This window comes from Cavia porcellus, unplaced genomic scaffold (genome assembly GCF_034190915.1).
Source record: "Cavia porcellus strain 051 isolate PalLab524CR breed Dunkin Hartley unplaced genomic scaffold, mCavPor4.1 scaffold_18, whole genome shotgun sequence".
Taxonomy (NCBI): domain Eukaryota; kingdom Metazoa; phylum Chordata; class Mammalia; order Rodentia; family Caviidae; genus Cavia; species Cavia porcellus.
This window is the reverse complement of record NW_026947501.1, coordinates 14,168,780-14,186,332: the sequence shown is the minus strand read 5'-3', so window position 1 is coordinate 14,186,332 and position 17,553 is coordinate 14,168,780. Positions and strand designations below refer to the sequence as shown.

General features: G+C 36.3%; 1 long non-coding RNA gene across 5 annotated transcripts in view; it reads right to left on the bottom strand.

Moving 5' to 3' along the window:
* Positions 1-17,553, bottom strand: part of LOC101787473 (uncharacterized) — a 523,418-nt gene that overhangs the window by 34,296 nt on the left and 471,569 nt on the right. For 3 of the 5 annotated variants that reach the window (XR_010040560.1, XR_010040558.1, XR_010040559.1), the window contains one exon: positions 9,082-9,303. This is a non-coding gene — a long non-coding RNA (uncharacterized LOC101787473). Of the gene's footprint in view, positions 1-1,586; positions 8,076-9,081; positions 9,304-17,553 lie in introns of those variants that run through there. The other 2 variants (XR_010040561.1, XR_010040562.1) reach the window with 2 other exon arrangements.

Genomic DNA, 17,553 nt, shown 5'->3' with positions numbered 1-17,553 from the left:
TCAGGAGATTAACAATTATGATCGCCAGTCCTCTTCTGATTCTATAATACTCCACACAATCTTTTTTAAATTACTTTATTAACCTTTCCTCCTAGCACAGAAGTGCCCGATTATAGATAATATTTCAAAATCATCTGAGGTGTAAGTGTGTTTGATTTGCTAGGTAATTATTTGTCTACTTTATTACATTGGCCAAGCATGCAAGCTCCTTGACCAGTTTTATTTCAAGTCCAGTTAAGAACAGGGTCACATCATTTTGTGGATCGCTCCCTTTGGCCCTCAACGTGCATGAGATTTTCATACTGGAGAAGGAGACGGTGCGTGGAAACATAGTACATTTAAAACATGGAGAACTCATTTGCTGCCCTGTCATTAAAGTTTTAAGTCCCTGCGCTTAATGGAAAGAATGTTGTTCACAAGTGAGAGGAAGGTGTTTATTCCCTGCATGACTGGGACACGGGGCATTTAAGTCTGAGCATGCAAATGTCCTCTGATGAAGTCTAAAAGCATATCACTCATTTCTCTCTAGTGGCCTTACCCTGCGTCTCCATAATCCGTCCCTTGTCATTCACACCACCCAGGACAACACTCTGTTTTGATCTGAATCATGAATGCATTTCGGGCAGAAAGAGGTGGGGGGTCACAATGCAAGGCAGAACACAAGCCTTGTCCTTTAAACAGGGATCTGAGGAGAGGACAGAACCACTGAAAAATCACACTAGGTTTTGCAAAAGGAAAGTTTGTTTGTCCCAATTTCACATCGTAGGGCCAAAGGAAAAATGATACTTATTCTGTAAAGACAAAAAAAAAAAAAGTATTAAGATGAAACACGGCACGGGCTCACTGTGGAAGGCCACCACCAGGATAAAAAGCACAAAGCTGGAGGACTCTGTTTATTGTCCACAATCAACAAATCCTGAAATATCCATATGTAGCAGGATTCCAGGGGCTCTGTTGGTAATACAGGATCTGGCTGGTCAGCTCAGTCACCCATGGAATTACAGTGTAGGGTATGGATGCCAGTATTTTAGACCCAAACCGAGCATAAAAAACACAAAGTAAAATTCAATGTCAGCACAAAGTTGACAGCGAATGATTATAACAGCTTCGAAGCTTGAAAAAGAGTGTAAATAACTAGGATCCCCTGCGGGCTCACTCAGGCTGCATACATAACAACTGTGATGGACAGTCTCTGTGGTAAAGTCAGATCCAGGCACTGGAAAGATGCAAAAATCTACTAGCAAAGAGCCGTAACTGTCACCTTTCTGACTAAATCAGCTACTTTCATATGGAGAGAGAAACAGTGCCATAGGTCCACCTTTGGAAGGCCAGTTGCCTTTTGCCTGGAAGCAGGAGTGTTAATTATCAACTCTTCTGTGGTTATCAAGGTGCTGCAATCCCACCAGCTTTTGCACTTTGCAAATACTTCTCTTTCAGATCTTTAATCCTTGGTGCTTTTAGTTTGCAAAAGATTGTTATCCAGCGTGACTCTGTTCATTTATAGAATGTAAAAATAAAGAAACCAATCCACTTAAAAATAAATGAACTGTTTCTTCATCCCCAACAGAAGAGTTCACTTACAGGAGTGCTTTGAATGAAATTTAATTTCTTTTTCTTTGTGTATGGGCATACATCTGAGAGTACACAGGCCATACCAGTATCCAATAAAGAATAATTTTCAAGTCCCGGAAGTCCATCATAGCTATAACCTCTCACCTGGTACGACAGACATCATGTTGAATAGGACAGAGTCTCATCAATACTTGTACTTGCAAATTCAAAGGAGAAATGAAGGCAGCTATAACTTCTGCAAACACAGAACATTCCACAAGTTTGTAATTCATTTACATCAGAATTAATCAATTAGCAAATGATTCCTTTCGCCTTTGTTACTTATGCTGCATAAGAATTGCATCTCCAAATGAAATGGCAGGCCACTTATATTGAAACTTTGCCCTTCAAACACATTGGTCTTATTTATCTGAATAGAGCAGATGCTTTGTAGTGCCAGCCCATTGCAACTGGACTGCTTGCCATTAGAACCTGAGTAAGATTTAAGCTAAACAGAAGAGCATAAATATGACACCCTATAGACATTCATGATGATCAACTGTGCTGTATCATTGCCAGCCATTGCTACTTATTCATACAGGAAAAGAGGACTCGCATGCACTTGACATTGCTAAAAGGGGAACTACATAGTTAGTCGAAGGACAGGTGAGGATGACACTCACACTGTTATTTGCTCTACTGTACAACTCTTAAAATGAATTAAATTGCTACAATGTATATCTCCTATTTACAGGCCCAACAATGCTCATTGCTTTCACAACTCCATGTTATCAGGCACCTCTTTGGAAAGCACCTTTTGCTTAGGAAACAGTATATTCACCAGGGCTCTCAGATCACTTACAAGAGGTCCGATAATGGTGGAAATCCCATTAGATCCCACTCTGATGTGAAATTTGGTCCAGTGAAGACATGACATTGTAAGGGTCTCGGGAACATCTTTCATTAAATACAAACGTGAACTATGCCATTGGTTTTTGGTTCCTTGTACAGCTGTCATATGCTGACTCTTTGCATCCTTCTGTAATAAGACTGCTTCCGGGTGGAATGACAGAAAACACTGCTATAGCCAGGGTAGGATTCTAAGAATCTCTAGAAGCAAACAGGAAGGTCCCTACAATCACACAAACAATTCAGCAGCCAAATGAACATAAAGTCTGTTTCTGTTTCCGTTTTAAAGTCAATAATTATGTGTTAAATTACTCCTTGGTGTACAGAACAAAGATGTTGTTGGTCCATTTTTATCAATGAGAAAATGGGTCAGCTATGTAACACTGAACCCCAGGTGTGCACACGGCAGAGAATCTCGTCATCTATTGCTGCCGTCAGGAACTTCTTGAATAAGCTCAGAGCCCTGTATGGTCACTTGCGGGGGATTTAATAATAAAAGAACTACCAGGAAAACTTTCTCTCTATTCTCTTGAGAAAGGATTGAAGGACTAAGATCATTTCAGTGTTCAGAAGAACCATTAAACTTGATAAGTAGGAATATTAGAGAAAGATTATTATGAATGAATGTGCTTTAGGATAAATTTACCCCAACCTTATAGTTCTGTTTATATTTCTAAAAAAGGGGGGGGTCAAATGTGTATAGAAACAATCTCTTGTTAGTCATGCTGAGCAAAGCTGGATCTGTTCACACTCAGGATTCGAAAACCACAACACTGAATCTTGAAGGCATTATTTCTTAGCAAAATTAGCATAACTTGGCACATCAGAGTATTAAAATTTAAAAAAGATTTCAGACTGTCCTACTATCATGAGCAGTCATGTCACAGATTTCTTTTATTGGTTCGGCAGTCTAGGTGTAATTGTATCAATATTTTAATGCTTGATGCATATTGCCTGTGATACATTGCTTGCATAAATAAAAAGCACCAATATTCAATTGCCAATGAAATAATCACACACTCTAGATCTTTATTATATCATGCATTATTTAATTACAATCATCAGAGTTCTTTTGAAGGAAAACAAGATTAAAAAGGTTTTGTTTTATTGGATCTATATATTTGATTTAAACTTTACATGTTAGCTTTACATTAAGAATTTATAAGGCATCAGTTCAAATGGTTGCTATTATAAGAGTTTATTTCTTTTATAATTAGTACAGTACTCTTAAAGCACTCTGACTACCAGAGATAATATTTCAGTATTTTAATGAGCTTTTTAAGTGTAATTGATGTAACAGTCATTGAATTACACATTTCTACCTGAAGAATAATGAAGGAAACATTTTAATGAGAAATTTAATCATTATTAGCAAATGATCTACTAAACTGCCATTTGCTGACATTTAAAAGCTTAATAGCAGAAAACTATTTTCCTACATCTGCATCAACATCAATGACGATTACTTTTCTATGACTCGGATTTCCCACGTTAAATTTCTACCATCACTAATTTATTTATAAATTTGAGAAAACTTTCTTTAACCCACAGTTGTCAGCTCCTTCCAGAAAGTGTGGGGCTTGACACTTAGAGGTATAATTTAAATAAATTAGCCCCTTCCAGCCTTCAGCAGTTTTCAGCATAAAAGGGCTCTTTCTTGTGAGTGTTCATGCTTGCATCAGCTTGATTTTGATGAATGCCCTGTGAATTCCCTGATAGTACCTCAGACAGAGAGATCTCAGACCAACGTCAACAAGGATTCTTAAAGCTCCCTCACTTCAAGCACACATCAGCATTCAGAGGCTGACGGGCAGGTGTAAGAAGAGCCTACTATGCAGCTTTCTTAACTCTGGGGTTGGCTTTTACTGACAAATTTAGTGAAGTTCCATGCCACCAAGAGCACCCTTAGAATTGAAGGGACATTGAAGAGAAATCCATACAATGTGTTTGAGAATATAAAAAGAACTGCAAGAGAACATTAGGTAAGCAAGATTTATGTAACCCTTTGTAGGTCAGAAGGTTATAGGTAAGCTCAGCCTTCTAAGTGCAGCGTTGAGGAGTTGCTTTATTCAAGTCAGCGGGCACACTGGCAGAGATGGCACAGAGGACTTCGCCTGCGCTTTCCACTCACACACAGCAACAGCCTGCCTGGCTGTTTTCAGAAGGACCAGTCATCTCCAGACTATTTAGTGGGATGCCAATACTCTCCTGCGTGTGATTCCTATTATAAAATTAATCAAGTCAGAGGACGGAAAAGGGATTAGGTAGGAACACACTGCTATGAATCCAATGCAGTGAATTCTTATTTTTGGTAAGTTAGAGTTTTGATTTGGAGTCATGGTGTGAGGAGGCAGGAGAGAGGAGGGAGGAAATGCCAGCATGTGACTCATGCCAGTCTCCTGGTGCTCCCTGAAAGTCCTTTGCAGCAGAGAGCTGCTAGGTCTGGCCCAGCTGCCAACTTTTTCCATCTGTGTATTCTCAGCCCTTTATTAATTTTCTCTCTTTCTTAAAGTTCTTGCCCTTTTTTACTTTGCATGCTTTCAAAAAGACTTCAAGAATTTTTTAAAAAATCATTTTATATTTCCTTCCTAAGTGAAGGAGCTTGATTTCATGGCTGACTCTGCGGTACACTGCCAGCACTTTGGTGAGGATGTGCTAGATACCACACCTAGGTACCTCGTGTCCAGTCTCACTGTAACAAGCAAATGATCAAATGATAATTATACTAGTAAATGGCATGTAAGTGATTAGAATATTCAAATCAATGCAGATAAAATATCCTTTCCATGGAAGGATAGAGCTGGGAAGCATTAGCTCTGTTTGTTCCTTTTTTTTTTTTGTTTGTTTGTTTTTTTTGTTAGTTGGTAATGTGATGGAAGATGTAATTGCCCAAAATCCAAGAAACAAGGCTGTTCAAATGTACTGGGATATACTGTAAAGCTTACTTATAAATCACTTCTGATTCTCTAGTGAAAAATCATACTTATAAAAGTTGACTAAAATTGTGAATCTTTTTTTCTAATTACAGTATGAGTTACCTAGAAACATGATCTATAGGTCATATCCCTATGGGATGATGCTAATATCTATCTATCTATCTATCTATCTATCTATTTATTTACAATTCTTTTTATGATTAATTTTCATTTGTTTATAACAGCAATATGTATTCATAGAAATGCTGGACATTTCTGGATTCTTTAAAATTCTTTAAAATTATAATCAAAATTTAAAAAGCATTTTACCTATAGCACCTACATCAAAGGGACCTAAAAACACAACATCAAGGAAAATATAAATGAATATAGGGCTAGAAATATGAAGGATATTTTCAGCGAAGGTGGGGAAGGATTAGCCATCAGAAATTTTTACCAATATAATATCATGATAATGTTATTCAGTTGTGGTATGATGTATTTAGGCATCTGAATTATTATATGTGATTCCTCAAATTTTTAACAACATACAAATTTTTTGATTACAAAAGCATTATATTGATATCTTTCCAATGGAGCAATTTAACTGAACTAGCCTCAGGGTAGGAAGAAAAGTGTAACTTTCTTCAAGATTAAAAAAAATATATAATTATTACTGTAATGTGTAGCCTTGAGCCAATGCAAATACAAATGGAGCATTTTCTAGAATGTGGAGGAACTATGCCTCTTACAAGAAAACCTAATGGAGTGAACCCAGGACAATAAACAGCTACACTCACTCAGTCACACAGTGGTAAAGGGTAACTGCATGAATTGTATGATAGTTGTGGATGTAATTTAATTACTTGAAGAGCACCACCAAATATTCTGATATTCAAAAGTAAACCACTAATCCAAAACAAAAAAGGCATGTAAATGGAAAACAGAGAAAACTAGAACAAGAATTAGTTTAAACGAAAGCTACTATTTGACTAGGACATCAGCATTCTTATAGAAACTTAATGATTGTCTTTTCTTTAATCCTGTGAGCTTTATCCAATTGGGATCCCAAACAAACTAATCCTGTTAGCAAACTGGATATAAACAAATGTTACATTAAAAAGTACTCTTCTACTGGGTTGTTTGATTATACTCTCTGTGATGGTATGAATAGCTATTTTGAAGAAAACAAGACATCATAATAGCTAGTGCTAATTTAATATCACCTTGTTTTGAAGTTCCATCAAGCTGTTGTTCTTCTGACTCCATTGGTTTTATCACGTTGTATCTTACTGGATTTTATTATATGTGATAGTGTAAACAAAATTTTATAGGCAAGGAGATAATATAGGAACCATTGTTTGTTTTCTGTTAGTTGGTTCTAAATACCCTGTAACTTTCATTCTCTTGAGTGGTTTCACACTGTGTTGATATGTTTGATGCTATAGTAGCTGAGATTATACTCAAATACTTCAAGGAAAGACACTATGATAACTACTATTATGTCGAGTTATCTTGTGGTGAAACACTATGTTGCTTAAATTGTTCTGTTCTGACCTGTGTAGTTATGTCCTCTTTTATCTCAATCTCCTTTTTTTAAAAAGTTATTTTTTTAATTAAGGGAAAAAATTTAAAAATAGCAGGATATATTGTAGTAACTTTTTTGATTTCCTATTAACTTGATTTGAAGCCCCGTATTGCTCTCACTGTCTTGTTTTGACTGATTTTACTCTATTCTGTTTTGTTTGATAGTATCAAGTTTGAGAGTATAGGCAACTACTTTGAAGGCAATCAGATTCACTGTGATGCCCATTCTGGTTTGACTATTATCTTCTTTTGAAGTCCTGTAATGTCTCCAATGTTTTGGTTTTATTGGTTTGTTCTGTACTGTTTTGTTCAATTTTATAATACCTGATAATATAGGCAATCCTTTTTAAGGTAGCAAGAGGCATTATGGTAACCATTGTTGATCACTTTGTATTCTGTTTTTACATCATATACTATATGTCCTCCCTTTGTTTTGACTGACTCTGTTTTGTTTTGTCACATTTGGTTTTATTCTCTTACAAAAAAAAGTAATAAGAACTGTGGGAGTAATAAAACCTAAAATGTGTAATTGTTATTGTAAAAAAGAGAAGAAAAGAAAGTGTTCTAAAGGATACAACTGCATGTATGTTTAAGTGTGTAAGACAGATGACCATATTACTAAGTTTTTGTTGGATCATTGAACACAACTGTTTGCAGTCTTACTGTTTGAATGTCCACTTTGTGTGCTTTAATTTTGTAACTTGAACAACTATTTCTAAGACGACAATATGTAATCTATTAACTAGTGATTTCTTACTGTTTATTTTTTTTGAAATTCTGTATTACTTGTACCCTTTTCCTGTTTTGTTTTGTTTTGTTTTCTTCTTTAAATAAAATAAATTTTTTTTTGAAAAGTACTCTTACAAATCGGCCCATCTAAATGTTATGGGAGCATGACATAAAAACCATAGAGAAGGTTAACAATGGTTAATATTCAAGGCAGGGTCATGTTGCTGCCAACATAGATGGTCGGTGATATGTTGTCACCACAGCTGCCAGGCCCTAATCCCGATGTAGAAGATGTTACCAATTATACAAAACCTTATGAAGAAGACCACAAAACACATCCAATGAAAGGGGAAGAGTTTGTGGTATCATTCAAGGAAACATTTTCTGCAACACAGATAATGAATGTATCCAATTAGTTCCCAAGTAAATATTGGAATATTGGTCAACTCAAGCTTTGTATCCATGTTATTAGTGCATCATTCTGGCTGTGACACAATATTTGAATATATACCTACATTTCACATCACACACACACACAATTTTCCTAGATTCCGCAAGCCCCAAAGTACTGAGATAATACCTAAATGCCACTCAGTCTTTGTCTCTAGGAAAGTACTGAGATTCTAGAAGTTGTCCAGCTGCCCCTGTCCTCCTCCACGTGTGGCTACATCATTATCACTGCTACTTGAAATTCATTATTAGCTAATCATTTGTAAGAAGGTACATGGTCTAACTGTGTGTTTAAAGAGTAACAGCATTTCTATTTGAGCTCAAAATGTATTCATCAGGGAATTTAGACATATTTAGGTATGTTTTAAGGACAAGTAGCACAAGTTTCTTCCCAGTATATTTATATGAAAAACTCAGATCCCCTGAAGGAGAAGATGAGATCTGTGATAGTTTCAGTTAGAGCACAGATATATATGCTGGGACACTGAACTACATCAAAAGCAGCATTCATTTTCCAAGGAGAACCACTGGACTCAGATCCTCACATATGCCTCTTTATCCTACGTAGTCACATAGTATTATTTTCGATTTTTTTTTGTAGTTCTTTTTTTTTTTTTTTTTTTTTTTTTTTGGTCTTTTTTCCTTTTTATCGGTACCAGGGATCGAACTCACGACTGCCTGCTTGCAAGGCAGGCACTTATGCCGCTGAGCTAAATCCCCAGCCCCTTTTTTTGGTAATTCTGTCACTACTAACTTTCTCTTTTTTGATCTCCATATACAGCTCTATCTCACTTCCTTTGAATCTTGCTGTAGAATGATTGCAACAGACCAGGACAAGACACAGACTGGTTCCATCAAACCTCACTGACCTATTACAGTCCAAAAATTCAGAACTTTAGGAATTCCAGCAGCTCATGTCTTCACCCTGAACAATACTCACCATCTTCTTATCAAAAGACATGAAGAATCTCAGTATCAGTATTTGTTGATATCAACTTTTGGGGCTGGTTGAAGAGATGAGAGGATCCTGAACAGGTGCTTCTGTGAATACAGTGTTATGCTAAACCTCAGACATGGAGGAGATGGACGCCTTTTGTCAAAAGTCATGAGAATTGTCATTTTTACAGCCACTTGCAGGATACACGGTCATGAGAGCCAGCAGCTGCAGAGAGGAAAATGAAGACATCTTATGTTGTAAGAGGACTAGTTCAAGAAGCATAATGCAAGAGCTCCCTAGAAAGTCCCAGAACCAAACATGTAAGGAAACCTGAAGTGATCATAAAGCATGTATAGAAGCAATCCAGGAAAAGTCTTCCTCTGGACATTTAATGCCTGTGAGTCCTGGGCTATACAGCCTGGAAAAGCAGCATGCTTGGAAATATGGGGAAACACAGTTCTATAACCCTGAAGTTGAAACATTAATTTGAGCCAAAAATAAAAAAGGAATTTTCTTCCCTTTTCTCAAATCTGATGCGCATTTCAATGTTAACATTCTAAAGCCTTTCAAAACACGGTGTGAGGACTTAATAATGTCTTTTGTAATTGTTGAAACTTTATGAAGAATGTTTGGTCCTAGGTTCTGCGGATCAGTCATACAAAATTGAGTCACACATTTAAAAGGCAAATGATCCTGTGTAAAGTCATGGCTGAGAATTTTAAACTGCAGTTGATAAAACACTGACAAAAGTGAAGTGTTGTATATAAGCAGTAAAATTTCTCACTAGATACTCAAAACTTTGTATGTAATCTTTTGAGCCTAAATTTAGTTGTTTTTCTTTGAGATTGAAGTTATTTGCCTGCTGAGGAAAAACTATGGCCATTTGATGGTGTAGCTTTGTATTATAAGAGCCTAGCATAGAAGTGGTCTAAATACAGCTTTAGTAGTAGAATATGCTAGAGTCAGTGATATATAATGTAACTGGCATTGCTGAATGGTTAGAACTATTAGAACTGATCCTCCCAAGCTTTTGGCATTCTTTGTTTCTGCCAAATGGAAATACATATAGGTTACAGAAGCTGAGAAGGCTTCTGATTCATCAGAAATCATCAAAACAAAATTTCAACTTTGAGTGGGTCCCAGAATTTTGTACCTTACAAGAACTAGAAGAATGTTATGTGAACTAGAAGAATGTTAACTTGACTTTGCTTTGGGGTGAATTCAACAACTGCTATAACATATGCTTTGAATTTTTAACCTGGAGAACAGATGGGAAACCAGGAAGAGCCCAGCCAAAACCTGAGTTGAAGTGAGGGAGACAAAGGTAGCTAGAGTACCTAAGACAACAAATCAGAAGGAGGAGGGATGCCCAGAGAAGGAACCTTGGAAACTGGCAGAGGCCATCTTTGAGTATTTAAGCAGAATACTTATTATCACAGGGCTGTGATGGAACTAACGATCAGGGCAAGAAACATCCCTAAATATTATAGAAAATACTACCAGGTGCCTACATAGAACTGAAAAGTGTCTGTTTCTTCTAACAAGAATAGTAAGCCTTAGAATTCATTGTAAATAGTAAATGTAAAATGCCTGCTTCAGTGGGAAATAACTAGCACTGAACCAAATTATTTCCCTGAATTCACTTAAAAATCAAGAAGAACCTTCTGAAATTGAACTTTCCTAGTAACTTTGCCATTTCCCAGAGCAAAATTCAAAAATATTCATGAAATGAATACTACAATACCAGAGATTATAGATTTGTGAAGAATCAAAACTTTAATAAGCAGAAAATCAATTAATTAGAATTGATCCAAAGTAGAAACATATATTAATAATAGGATGGTTTGCATCAAGATGCCCCCAAAGGCTCAAGTGGTCCTGCTAGGGGGCCTTTAAAACATGGCTTAGCCTAGCATTTGTGACTAGTTCATTGTCTAGCACTGGGATTGGCAGTGTGAGTGCTCATCTACCCAGCGGCTTGTAGCTGGCATATAATGTAAAAGAAAGTGGCTTGCTTCCTCCTTTGGTCCTTTTTTGCTCTTGTCACCTTTGGTACCTGCTGCTGCCATGAGCAGCTGCCTTAGAGCCAGCTGAGTATGAACTGAAACCTCCAAAAACTGTAAACTAAATAAACCTTTCACTCTTTCATTTTGGGCATCACATATTTTCTGTCAGCAATGATAGAAAAGAAACCAAGGCAGAATTTGGTACCCAAAGAGTGGGGTCACTGCTGTGACTGTATCTGATCATGTGGTTCAAGATCCTTTTTGAATGGCTTTTGGGAGGAGTCTGGAAAGGTTCAGAGATATTGACTGAAGGAGCCGACTTGGAATGCCTTAGGCTTTTCATTCTGGTTAAAGCTCAGAAGACCAGAAGGCTGATAGAAATCCTGCTCATAAAGAGGAGACTTGGGAGGTTACTGGTGGGAAGAACTGCACTTGTTGTTGGACTGCAGACAATTGTGTGCTATGGCTTGGCAGAAAGTTTGTCTGCATTTTGCTTATGTCCAGAGACTTTGCCTGATACAGAGATTATGGGCAGTGGACTGATTAATCTGGCAGAAGAAATTTCAAGGCAGTCAAATGTTGAGGTGGTGACATGGTTATTGTTGGGGGCTTTTATACAGATTTATGTTGTAGATTAAAAGCAAAGAGAACAGCAGGATGATTTAAAACACTGTGTGTATGACACAGAAAAAAAGCTCTAATAAAGCTGTGGACTGTAAAGATAGAGCTGAGGTCTTAATTGTTGAGAAGGAACAGAAGAATGGAAAAGATGGCCTCAGGGCATTCCTGGAAGCAGTGAGTCTCCACCCTTTGAAGCCACAAAACAGTAAAAGTGAAAGATTTTGCTTTGAAGAGAAAGTTGCAGAGTACCGTGTCCCAGAATAGTGGTGGCCCAGAGAATGTGTTCCTCAGAATCAGGTTCAGAGTGATCTGGGCACTTGACTCCTACAGCCAAGAGAGGAAAGCCTGGCTATTGCTCCAATTGGTAACAGACCTCAGCATCATCTATGTGGTGCTGGTTTTAGGTGCATACAGAAGGCATGAGCTCTGAAGCTAAGGCAGCTTCCATCCCAATTTCAGAAGGCCTGGGAGGCCAGGCAGTGTGCCCCTGAGAGTAAAATGTGTTAGACTGTGAATGTGAAGCTGAAGGTGCAGTGGCCCCAGAAAAGCCTGGAGAGTGGATCATCTAAGGCAAGCTGCAAGGAGGGAGCAAAGCCAGCCCAAGAGAGAAGCCACGGGAGCTACAACCACCGGAAGTGCCAGGGGGTGGAGTCATTCAAGTCCTTTGGAGCTCACAACCAGATTGCTTTAGATGCTGAATGTGAACTCCAGAACTTAATATTTACCTTGCTGGATTTTAGACTTCCTTTAGTCCCATTCTTGGTATCTCCCTATTTGTACACTTTGGAATGGTAATGTTTATGTTGTGCCATTGAATGTTGGGATTATTTAACTTTGTTTTCATTTGTACAGGGGTTGCAGCTAAGAGTTGGTCTTAGATTTCAGAGGAGATTTGGGACTTCGACTTTTCAGCAATGCTGAAACTGTTAGGGCTTTGGTAACTCTTGGAAATGCCTTTCCCATGAAGAATACGCATAAGTATTTTGGGGAGTTAGGAGTGGAACATTATGATTTGCATCTAGATGTCCTCCCAAAGCCTCATGCGTATGGCAGGGGAGGAGTCTTTTTAAAGCAGCTGAGTCTAGCATTTGTGATTGATTGGTTGTCTAGCACTAGGATTGGTGGTATAAGTGCTGCATCTGTGCAGGGGCAGGTAGCCAGCATGCAATATAAGGGATAGAAAGTGGCTTGCTGTCCCTTTTTCTCTTGTCACATTTGGTACCTGCTGCTGCCATGAATGAGTGCTCCTGTGCCATAGCACCCTCCCTTGGAGCCAGCTGAGTATGGACTGAATCCTGAAAAAAATCCTGTAAGCTAAATGAACCTTTTCTTTTTTCATTTTGGTCATCAGGTGTTTTGTCTCAGCTACGAGAGAAAAGTAACCAAAACAAAGTTCAAGGGCATTAAAACAGTTATAACTATATTCTGTGTCTAAAAAGAGAAGAAGAGATACGAATGATTTTTAAAATATCAAAATCAAACTTATATAGTTCACAAATAACATGGGTGAAATTAACAACATATTAGGACTTATAAAAGAAAAATAGGTAAATTTGAAGACACCCCCACTTCAATAAAACAAGGAAGACATTTAAAGCATCACTGAGCAGAAACACAACTTCTATTTATCTAATCTGAATGTAATCAAGGATCTCAAGGAAAGAAAAAAAGTAGGCCAAAAATTGAATAATAGCTAAAAACTTTCCAAATTTTGTGAAAAAAAATGAGCATAAATCTAAGAATCTTAATAAAGTACAAGAATTATGAAGAAAAGCTATCTAAAGTTGCATCATAACCAAATTGCTCAAACCAGTGATTAGAAACAAAACAAAACAAAGCAAACACCAAACAAAACAATACACTATGATTCATACAGGGGAAAATTGTTAAGAATGATAGCAGAATTCTCTTTTAAAAAATGCAAAGGAGAAGCTAGCACAGCAATATCTTTAGAGTACTCAAAGAAAATATCAAATAAAAACCCAGTTAACTTAGATCTGTATACTGAAGAAAAAATATCTTTCAAAAACGAAATTTAATTTCAGAAATATAAAAGCAGATCGGCAGATCTGCATATGAGAAATGATAGTCTTATAGAAAAAAAAGTAAAATGATAATAGCTTGAAAGCAAATGGAAATATGTGTATCTACAAAGGAATGCAAAGTCCTGGAAATGGTAAGAAATGAGAAAATATTCACTGTGCTTTTCTTGGTATTTAAATTTTTTGAAAGCATAATTGTTTCAACAAAAATAACTCTGTGGTGTGGGTTTTATGAAATACATGTAAGAAAAATACTTGACAAATATAGCGTAAAGGCAGGGAGGGGAAATCAATACAGATTTCCCACTCTCTAAATGACATGAAATAGCAGAATTTTATTTAGAATGTGATAAGCTAAAGATGTGCTTCAAATTTAAAGCAGCCACTAAAAATATTCATTGTTAATAAGACAATGGGAGATAAAAATATAAGCATATTAGTCCAGAATAAATAAAAAGGTAGAAATAAAGGCCATAAAGAATATGGAAGGAGCAAAAACACAAACATGGTATATTTTATCGATATCAAGTACATTAAATAAAAGGATTACAGGAAAATGTCAGATATGATTTTAAAAAGAATAGCCCATATGTCATTTACAAGAAACATCTAAAATACAAAGAAAAAGATACTTTAAAAAAAATGAAAGCAAAATTTCCCATTCTAATTTTTAATAAAAGAAAGCCAGAGTGACTGTACCGATACCAGACAAAGTATATATGAGGGCAGAGAATATTAGCAGGTGTGAAGAAGGTCATATCATAGTGATAACAGGGGCAGTTTATGAAGAGGGTATAAATGTTCTAAATGTTTATGCTCCTAAAAAAGAACTTTAATATGCATAAAGAAAAACTAAGGATTTCTTGGTCAATAAATTCATAAGTACAATTAAAATTACATAAATTGATAGAACAGAAAATTAGAACACAGAGAGCTTACAACAGAATTAAAGAAAATTGTCATACATATATATATATATATATATATATATATATATATATATGAAAGAGAGATGCTAAGTGTCCTTTAAATATATATTATTTTCAAATACATACTGAACATTAAGATAGACCATATTCTAAGCCAAAAAAATATGTATTGCCACATATTTAAAGAAGTTCAGTAATTCAAAAACAATTTTCTAAGTCTAAAAGAAGTAGGTAAAAATTTAAAAGATTTATGAAAAAGTCCAAAATAGTTGGATTTTTTTTTTTTTTTTTTTGAGACAGGGTCTCTCTGTGCATTTCAGGCAGGCCTTGAGCTCACTTGTAGCCCAGGCTGGTCTTGAACTCACAACGATCCTCCTGCCTCAGCCTCCAAGTGCTAGGATTACAGGCGTGAGCCACCTACCCTGGATATAGTTGGAAATTTTAATATATTTCTGGGTAATCCTGTTTTATAAACCATAGATTAATAAATAAATCAAAAGAAAAACCAAAAAGTGATTTTAACTAAATGAAAATTAAAATACAGCATATCAAAACTTGTGGAATTCAGTTAAATAGTACTTAAATTACCATTATAAAAATAAATGCCCATATTGGAAAAGAGGAAAAACCTTAAGTCAATAAAGCTTCTACCATTTGAAATAAAAACGAGCACATGAAAAAATAAACAAAAAAATTATCAGAGCAGAAATCAATGACATAAAAAATAGAAAAAGGATAGGAAATTTTTAAAAAGTTCTTTGAAAACATTCAATAAAATTGGTACATTTCCAGTAAGTCTTGTAAAACAGAGAGAAGAAACTCAAATTACCAATTCAGGAAAGATAAAGTACCGTCATTAATACTTATGTCAATAAATTTAGTAACTCAGTTGAAATGAAAAATTTCCTTGAAGAAACAAACTGTCAAAACTAACTGATGAAGAAATAAGTAAAATGATTAGCCCTATGTTATGTTTTTAAAAAATAGATTTTGAAGTTTTATACTTCCTCAGAAAGAAAATTACAGAACCAGGTAGCTTCACTGGTGAATATTTCAAACATACAAAAATTTTTTCCAATTTCACAAAAATCCTCTATAAAATCTGAGGTGAAGGACTGCTTCCCACCTCATTCTATGAAGCTAAGCTTAACCCAGCAGGAAAACCAAAAGCAGAAATTAGAAAGCTACTGGTCAAATTCCTACAAACATAGATGAAAACTTTTTTTTTTTTTTTTGGCCTGGGAATATTTGATTAGATGAACCAAATATCCCAAATTTAATTAGACCACAAAAATGAGGCTCTAAAATTATATCACGTTTTGAACTTGTCCAGCCAATTACCCAGATTCCTATTTCTACAAAGAAAAAAAATCAGATAGTTTCCTATTTGTACATACTGTACAGTGGAATATTAAGTACTATTTCAAACACAGATTCACAGATTCTAGTGTTACATTGCTTGGGGTTGAATTTTAACCCCAACTCTTACTAGATTTGTAAGTGGGAACATTATTTAACCGTATGTGGTCCAATTTCATCACTCCTAAAATGGAGATGATTATCTCTTTCTTGTGGGATTGTTGTGAGGAATCAATAAATTAACATTTGGAAAACATTTAGGACTGTGGAGGAGACACTATAATAATTCAAGCAAAGAGCAATAGTGAAAGTACAAATAGCCATGAAAGTCATCCCAGTCCTGAAAACCATTACACCTGGTGGACACATCAGGAAGAAACCAAGGAGATGAACATAGCATGCAATGTAATCAGAATAAACAAGCACTCAGCAGTCATAAAAATTAGTGGTATTTCCCAGAAACGGCAATTAAACTAATTATTCTTTATGTCTTTGGGATCTGTTATATAGAGAGTATGTTCTTGTGGAATATAGGAAGGAGAAGACAGAGGAGGGATTTATGTAAGACTCAAAGCTGGAAATTGAGACGGATAATGTGATCCTGATCAACACAATAAACCACTGATGGATTTAGCACCATAGTGCGCCACAGCCAGATCAGTATTTTCAAGATAGTCCTGGGGAAGTTGTGAAAAACAGATTGAAGAGAAAGATGCCCAGAGTAGAAAAGCTAAGCAGTTCCTGCCATAACAAACTTCTAAACACAAGTTTACCATTTTCACGTCGCAATTAGAGGTTTGACACAGAGAGCAAAGGTATAGCTCAGGTGTAGAACGTTTGCCTAGATGTTTGACCCAAGTGTCATGGTTAAAACAGAGGTGTCGGAAGGATTGTCTCCCCTTTGGATGACCCAGAGAGAATCCATATGCTTGCTTTTTTCCAGCTTTGAGAGGCCACCTGTATTTTTTTATTTATGGCAGCTTCTTCCATCTTTGAAGTCAGCAATAACGGATCAAACCTTTCTCATACTGAATCCCTTCTTTTCTATCCTTCTGCTCCACTTTTTAAAATTTCATGGTAAGTTGGAATCACTCGCATAATTCACAACCATTTCCCTATTTTAAAGTCGGCTGATTAGCAACCTTAACTCCATCTGTAACCTTAATTTCTCTTTGTCACGAAACATAACACCATCAGAGGTTTTGGAGATTAAGATGTGGACACCTTTTGGAGGTCATTTTTTTCTCCTAGCACCAAAGCCTTTGTACAGTATCGTGTAAATTACAGTGCAAAGTGTACCAGTCTGATTATGAACCCCTACAGAGGGACACTCCAAACCCCCCAAAATGTGCAAAAATAATAAATGTATGTCTCCCCCCCAAAGCAAATCACTGGACATTGGGGAACAACTATGACTTTCTAGTGCCATGTTCTGTGTGCTATGGTTTGAACATGTCCCTCCCAAAATTTACTTTGAAACTTAATCTCCTGTGCAAAATTATAAAGAGGGTGAGCTTA